At 35.4% G+C, this 8,390-nt stretch overlaps 1 protein-coding gene across 1 annotated transcript in view; it reads left to right on the top strand.

The window, feature by feature from the left end:
* Sugct (succinyl-CoA:glutarate-CoA transferase) overlaps window positions 1-8,390 on the top strand; it is an 808,498-nt gene that overhangs the window by 79,400 nt on the left and 720,708 nt on the right. The window lies entirely within an intron of this gene.

The raw sequence follows: 8,390 nt of genomic DNA, 5'->3' as shown, positions 1-8,390 counted from the left end.
CCTAGCCAACATTTTAATTGTGGAAATGCACATCATCAATTCTACATCAGGAAGATATATAACTACATATTGATAACTATATTTAATAAAGGGATATTCTGGTAGGAACTGACCTGTTATAGATCTATGAAAATAGCACGGAGAGACAATGCCTCTAAACAAAAGAGAAGCTGTAGAAATAGAAGGGATTAATTAAAAAATTATCCTTTGAATTGACTAAAATAAAAGAAAGAGACGGCAATTGGGATGACCTCAAACTAATAATTTTGAGTTACTGGAGAATCTGGAAAAATGGAACATGAAAGTAAATTTCATATTAGTTATCATGGTAGGGGAGAATTTCAAGAACATAAAATCATTAGTCAAATACTGTGCAGAGGATGTTTCTGACTTTGTATTCCCATCTCCCCTTTTATAGGCTTTTGATTTAACACATTAAATTTATTCATCCACCTAAAATATATGTATACTTCTATCTCACCTTTCATTCACCAACAAATTAATGTTGTATCTACCCAATGGCAAGTGTTATAATGTAATTACTTATGTATTTTTGGCAGTGGTGGTGTTTGAACCCAGGGCCCTTGCATGCAAAGGAAGTGCTACCACTGGGTTATATCCCTGCCCTATAATGTCATTATTTAATTGACATCTCTCTTCCCTTAAATGTGAACAGTGATCAACTTTATAAGAATATCTTTTTCATTTGTATTATCGCTAACACAGTACTATACTGTGATAGTCAAGGTATGTGCTTTAAGTTACTTATTGTGCCAAATGGGATATGGACTGGAACAGAAACCGTCAAAAATTAAGCAATTGAGAAATTATTTATTCTAAAAGAACAATTAAAATAGGCTGGTAGAGGAAGCCAAATTGGGAGGATGTTTAGGAGTGAATGGGAGGTATAAAAAAAGAGAACATTTGCAGTCTGTTCTATAAGAATTGTGTAGTTAAGATAATGAGGGGAATTTGAATGGTACCTCCCCTAGAAGAAAGAGTTGAGCAAGTTTTGGTAATACGAAAATTCCCTAATTTTCAAGCTTGATTTACCAGCTTTTGACTTTACAGTGGTATGAAAGTGATACACATTCAGTAGAAACTGAATTTCTGATTTTGAATTTTGTTCTAAGATTAGATAGCTGCTTAGCCTCATGAGAGAGGATTGTACCGCAGATTGCCACCTGATTTGATGCTCTCTTGGGATGCAGGCAGTGGAGATGAGCTACAGTTTTTTAGTCAACCACTAGATCAGGAGGGTAAGCAATAATAATGTAAAGTGTACTGTGTGGTTGAACTATGCTATTAAATAGATAAAGTGTAATGCAGTTTTGACTTGTAATGTTTTCAACTAATGATAAATGTATGAGAAACACCATTATAAGTTATAAAACATCCATACATATATATTCTGTAATGCAGAAATTATATCAGTCATATAAAATTTAAAAAATGGATAGTAGGGCATTTAACTGTCTGCAGTTCTTTTTAAGCTAACCTTTCACTTTGCTACTACATAGGCAAGCAGATAACTTTGTTGTCCAGGTGCCCTCTAAGTCTAGTGTCAAGATTAAATCCTTAATAATGATAAATTATCTCAACTTTATTCAGAAAACTGCTATGATAAACAACCCCAAAATCTCAGTTACTTTATAAAATAAAATTTTCTTTCTTTCTTATATTATGGTCTAATGCAGGTCAGAGGATCTTTGCTTCACACAATCATTCAGGAATCCAGTCTTCTTAACCACTAGGAAAAAAACTGGCTCTTGAAAAACAGGGAAGAAATGTAGGGTGAAGTGTTTAGTTAGGAAAGGCCTTGTGTTTCTGAGTAAAACTTTCAAGGAAGTGATACTCTTAGAAACTTGTGGGAGTCATCTCAAAGAGAGATAGGTTCTAAGCAGATGTTAAAAAGTTCTGAGGTAGACATGCACCTGATTTGTTCAAGAAATATAGAGTTATCATTGTATCTGAAGGAGGAAACTAGCACATTAGGTTAGGTAGTTGGGGAACAGATTCCGTGGATGTTGTATCGTTCATGAGATGGCAAGCCTGTGGAGTTTTTTATTCCCTGATTGCTACTGATTGAACCTAGGGACCCTCTACGATTGAGCTACAACTCTATTACTTTAAAAAATTTTTTATTTGGAGACAAGGTCTCACTGAGTTACTCAGGCTTCAAACTTACGATCCTCCTGCCTTTGCCTCCTGAGTAGCTGGGATTACAAGTGTGTGTTAGTCATGGTGTCCTACCTCCATGGGAGATTCTGATTAATGTTTTGGTTACAAATGACAAAAGCTGATGCTAAATTGGATGTGTAATAGAGGAGAAGAAAGAAATCAAGAATGAAGAAACAGTTGCAATGATAATATATTAGGGTAGGCGAACTTCTCTAATGAAAAAACTCAAAATCTCAGTGACTTAGTAATAGTTTAGTTCTTTCTTATGTCATGGACAACATGAGTTAGAATGCACTTTTTGGTGTGCATTCATTCCAGGACCTATGTCCTTTCATTTAGTGGCTCAGGTGCTATGTAAGCTGGTGGAGTCTTCTGTTGGAAGAAGTTTTCAGATGATGACTTTGTGGAGGATTATATGGTAGGAGCGAGGAGGATCGAGCCAAATGGAAGCAAGATAAATAAAAAGAAATTGTCATCTGGGCACAGTGTAGTGATAAAATCGTCTCAGTAATAAATTAACCAGAAGTTTGCCAACTCTAAAAATATAGATCATAAGTTAGATATTTTCCTACATAAAAATGTTATAAAATTATAATAAGAAACCTAGGAGAAATTAAAAAAAATTCTTTCCTAGTTTTTCAGGTTTATTGTGGTATAATTGACAAAAATGAATATGTTCCCAATACTATTATGGACTACTGGACTCTTTTAGAATATTTTGCTGAGTTAACACACCTATAATATTCAAATAACAGAACTAAACAAAAAAAGGGCATACAGATGAATGTCCATTTTGTATCTGTATATTCAAAATGGTTAGGATAGATGTATAGTTATATTCTCTTAATGAATAGAGGGATTTGTTCTAATAGTGTTTGTAAATAGGATATCATGTCCTCATCTTGTACAGCAATTAACCACTAGGAAGAATGTATGCAATGTGTTAATTATTGAAACTGTCCTACCAATTTGGTTTGAAACGGTCTCATTGCTATTTGTTTCTCAATAAAATTATGGGAAAAAAGTGAATATATTTAGTTGTAGAGGTGAAGTAGCCCTCTCAGTGCCTCATATTAGGGAGTGTATGATGTCCACATGACTTATGATGATGTTGACTTCTGTCTGTTGTTTAGGTTGGTATTTGTCAGGTTTTTTCACTGTAAATTTACTACATTTTATTTTCTAACTATATTACTGAGAAGCAACCATTAAATTTAACCTAATTTTAAGCAAGGGGGTATAAGGCCTAACCCTGGAAGGAGAATGTATGTAGATTTGTATTATTTATAATAATTCTGGAAGAGAATTGTTTCTTCTTTGCAACTTAAGTATTTATTCAGTCAGGACCTTGCACTTGCCAGGCAGGCACTGATGCTGCTGAGCTATATGCCTGTCCTCTCCAGGAATATTTTTATTTACGTTGTTAAAAATTTCTTCAGCTTTGTTGAGGGGGGATATTCCTTCAGCTTTGGCAACTGATTACTCTTTTTTTGTGACTTTCGGACATGCTTCCCATCCTCCTTCCTTCCTCTCTTCCCTGCAAATTTTGTGCATGTGTGGATACCTAAATATCTTGCAGGAAAACATAAAAGGAATGGATGGCTAAATTTGTTAATGAAAGTATCTCAATTTATCAGTATTTTTTTTTTTCATGTAACAGAAAGAACCATTACTGGGGAGTCAGGAGATTTGAGGCCTTTGTAAGTGTTTTCCTAGCAGAATGTTCTTTTCCACTATATCCCATTGGATGTCAGTATTCCCTTCCCTTTATACCCAATACAGTATTTTTTTTTTTTTTTTTTTTTTTTTTGCGGAACCGGGGATTGAACTCAGGCCCTTGTGCTTTCCAGGCAAGAGCTTATTCTACTTAGCTATCTCCCTGGCCCCTCCAATACAGTATTAGATTTAATGTGAAATGGTTTATAGACTCTATGTGAATTTAGCAGGGTTGTGCTAGGGTTTATAGTTTTGTTTACTGACTATGCTCTGATTAAGCTGGGACCACATGCTCCAACCCTGCCAACCCCTGCTGTAAATTGTTTCTTGAATTATTCTTGTTCTACTCCTGCTTACAGTGGTTTTCTTTAACTATATAAACACCCCAGCTTGTTGTGCACTTCTACAAGTTCTCATCTACATTCTCCTCTATAGCTTCTAGGAACTGTGGTGTAGAAGCAAGAAAGTGGGTGGGGCTGGTGGAAGAGCCAAATTCGGCTTCTTCCTGGAAAGTTGTTGGTTGTTTGGTTGCTCATTAACACACAATTTCTGGATTCTACAATTAATGGCTGTGTGAGGGTACACTTGGGCAGTCTTGTACTTGTGGAGAAAGACATTTGTTTACTTTCCATATGACAATTTTTGGAAAAAAAATAAGCTTGAAAAACTGTCACTTGTGTCTATTAAATTGGCCATACATGGCTGGAAACTTCCATTCCAAGAGGATAATTGACCCAATTTAAAATGAAAGGAATAATGGGGCCGGGGAGATAGCGCAGTAGAATAAGTGCTTCCCTAGCAAGCGCAAGGGCCTGAGTTCAATCCCCGGTTCTACCAAAAAAAAAAAAAAAAAAAGGAAAATAAATAAATAAAAAAAAGGAATAAAGGCAACAGGTGTCTTTGTAAAATTATTTTGCTCTTTGGGGAAATATGTACATGTAATCCTTTGTAGTGCTCACATTTCTATTAAGGAACAGAGGAAGCTTTACTGCTAGGTCTCCAAATGAATAAAAGGCCCTCAAAAACAATCAAGGGGGGATTGTAATTGAGTATTATCATGCTTAATCCCCTCAGTTGTAAATGTCAGATGACCTTGTCTCTTTGGGTTTCTTTGGGATGTAGTGATCAGGCTATGTCGAGGCAGATTGTCTGTGAGTGAGACTCTTTGCTACCCATGCCCCAGTGATGATGGCAGGGTGATGACTATTGCTTCCATGTTTAAAATGAACATTAAGCCAAGTGTGGTCATGCATGCCTATGATACCAGCACTTGAGAGGTTGATGCAGGAGGATTATCACAAATTTGAGGCCAGCCTCGGCTATATAGTGAGTTCAAAACAAACCTGAACTACAAAGCAAGACCCTATCTATATATCAGTCAATCAATCAATCAAGCATTGAACAGACAAAATAAAATACCACACACCTCTTAATGAGCAAAAGACTAAATAGACCAATGCAGATTATACCTTAGACATTAAGAGATTTTATTACAAATTCCTTTAAACCTTCTGCATTAAAATTCTAATATTTTGTTTACTGCCTCAAATTTTTTTTTACCTAATTAGGATCTGTTAAATATAGGGAAGTCTACAGTAATATTGGCTAGTTTTTCTTAATACAAGAGCATGTGGGCAAAAAATCTTTTTTCCAATTTGTTTGAATGCAGCGTGTGCCATTTTGAGTTAGAATTGTATACTTATGATTTATCATTTAAGAATGTGCTTCTTGATTCTTTGCATTAATGATGCTTTTAGTGGAAATTCTCTACTAAATATAGTATGCGATGCTATCATCCCTTTTAACTTTTCCCTCCCTTTAGCTACCTTTGATCTTTATAATTCTCTGTAGGCATTTTGGTGGAACATTGAGAAGCAGCATATTGGTATAGCTATCTGCTGCCATGTTAACCCAGGAGTCAGCAGAACTGCTTTTGATGCATTCTCTGATAGTCCGTATGGTGATAGTGATATTCCCAGAGTGTTCCAGAAGTTTATTTGCTTCTAGTGGAAAGTTAGCACTAATTAAAAACATAAACCTGGCTTTAGAACTTGAGTATGTCAGGAAGAAAGTTGGTATTGGTTCATGACTTTGTGATAAGTCTGTTAGTAAGTATTTTCAGGCCATGAGACCACCACGCCAAGTGATAGTCCCCAAGTGATGATGGAAGAGGCACTGCTTAATCTAAGTTCCATGTGGAGATGAGTAACAGTTGAGAAACTAATTACTTCATGGAGTCCATTTAACTTTGGTCTGCAATGGAAACTGCTCTGTATACAGTGGCTTTACACCATACTGGGGGAATTTTTATATTTTTGGCACAATTTCACAAATATATAGATGAATCCTTCTTCTAAAACCTAACACCAGCCTCAACTTAGTTTCTTGTTGTAGTGTCATAAAATCTAAATTGTTTATTTTTGAGTTTGGCATAAAATATATGCTGACTTCCTCCACTCGTGATGGAGCTGAGTTCCGCATCATGTTCCTTTGCTATTATATGAATTATGGACATCAAATGGAGATGGGATGGGGCTATTTTGTGAAAATAATCCCCTTTCTCTATTAGTGTCAAGCTCATCAGCTCCTATCTTTGTATTCTAGAAAGTTATTTTGCTCTCATTGTTTTAAAGGAAAAGACAACAACATAAAAATCCTTGCATACCTTATTTGATTGGATAATTTTAATGTTTTTCATTTGTCATTATAAAATTAAAGATGATTTTATAACTTTTTTGTACACAGCTGTTGCATGTAGGGCATTCTGTCTTTAAGTAGGAGTAAATTATTCTTTTAAAAAAACCTAGATAGTTTCCCCTATAGTCAAATTTCTTGTTGTTTAAATAAACTTCTTGTTTAAAAAAATTAATCATAAAAGGAATAAAGGGCTATTTAAAAACTTTGAAAATAAAAAAGCATAAAAAAGAAAATAATTATGGGTTATAATGCTGCCACCTTGAGATACCTACTTAATATTTTGGTATAATTCCATAATCATTTAAAATTTTTTTAGACTATATTCACTTTATTTATGTTTCAACGGGGTATTCTCCCAGAAAGCAAATGTGTCTTGTGTATCACAACATTCCTGAGGCCTTTCACATTTCCTGGCACTCCATGGTGGGTGAGTGGATGGCTGGCTGGCTGGCTGGCTGGATGTCTTATTTGAATTCTCTTTTTTTTTTTTTTCAATACTTTGTCTCTATTTGTATCAGAGGTTCTACAATTTACAAACAGCACAAACTGGGAAGTACAGATGCATGAGACAGAGTTGGCAATGACCCCTTTCTAGCCCTTGGTCTCTCAGTCACTTCCAAGTCATCCATCATCATTTTTAATTTAGAAACTTTTAATCAAATGTACATAGCCTCAAGTGAAATAGTTCTACAGAATTTACAATGTCAAGCTAATGGAAAAGGCCTTGAAGAAGACTTGGTTTTTGTTTCTTGGAGTTTGGTAGATAAGTGGATTGATATGTAATTCATGCCTGAAATATCTAGAGAGCTGGAGAATGTCTGGAGGGTTATAGGTAGGGAAGCCTCTATCTTCCTGCCCATATTTCCTGAGGATCACGGTCAGAAAGAGAAAAGTATTGTGTGCTTCATTTTGGTACTGTCCAAGAGGACAAAAGGAAGTGGATGGGTAATAATGATGCATGGGGCTGAGAAAGTATTTATAGAAGAGGCAGATTCACTAGCATAGAAATCCCAGGTGTTAGTACTCTCCAGTGATAGGATGAGGGAGGTCTTTGAAGAACCTATGAAAACACTGCGCATGGCATTATTTTTCTTTCCTGAAGTTTCACTTTGTAGGGTACTAGATTTGGTGATGTGTGCTATTTTGGTGTACTCTGTTGATAATATTATTTGAGACAGTATCAATATTTTGTCACCTGTTTCACTGTCTTTTACAGCATAAGAAAATGGAAAATCTGCATTGCATTTACTTAGTATGTTTTTAGCGTCTTTAAACCTGTGGTTTTCTTTGTGGCACATGACACTGGCATTTCTGTAGCACAGGTCAATTATTTAGTAGAATGCCCTCACTTGGATTTCTCTCATGTTTCCTTATGAGTAGATTTAATACTTGCGGCAGTCATACCCCAGAAAGTGAGGCTGAATTCTTTTAAGTGGATCATATTAAGAGGAAAATGCTCTGATTATTACCATTATAACTTTGATCACTGAGTAAAGGATGTGTCTGCCAGGTTTTTCCACTGTAACTACAGCTGTACCCTTTTAGATAAGGCTATACATTGAGAATGTATCACTATTCTGGGATTCCTCAAACTTTAACCTACCAATTCTGTCATATATTGATTTGTGCCTGAGCTTACTATTACTATGATATTGGTAAATGGCTGCTTTCTAATTCCATTATTCTTCCTGTATTTGTTAGTTGCCCTTGTATGACAGGGAAGACCTTTTCCTTTTCTTTCATTTACTTATATCAGTGTGGACTCATACTTTATTCTGTAGGTTCTTTTTTTTTTT

Source organism: Octodon degus, unplaced genomic scaffold (assembly GCF_000260255.1).
Source record: "Octodon degus isolate 3935 unplaced genomic scaffold, OctDeg1.0 scaffold00031, whole genome shotgun sequence".
Classification (NCBI taxonomy): Eukaryota; Metazoa; Chordata; class Mammalia; order Rodentia; family Octodontidae; genus Octodon; species Octodon degus.
Note: the sequence above shows the minus strand (reverse complement) of the source record. Positions and strands in the feature narration are given on the sequence as shown.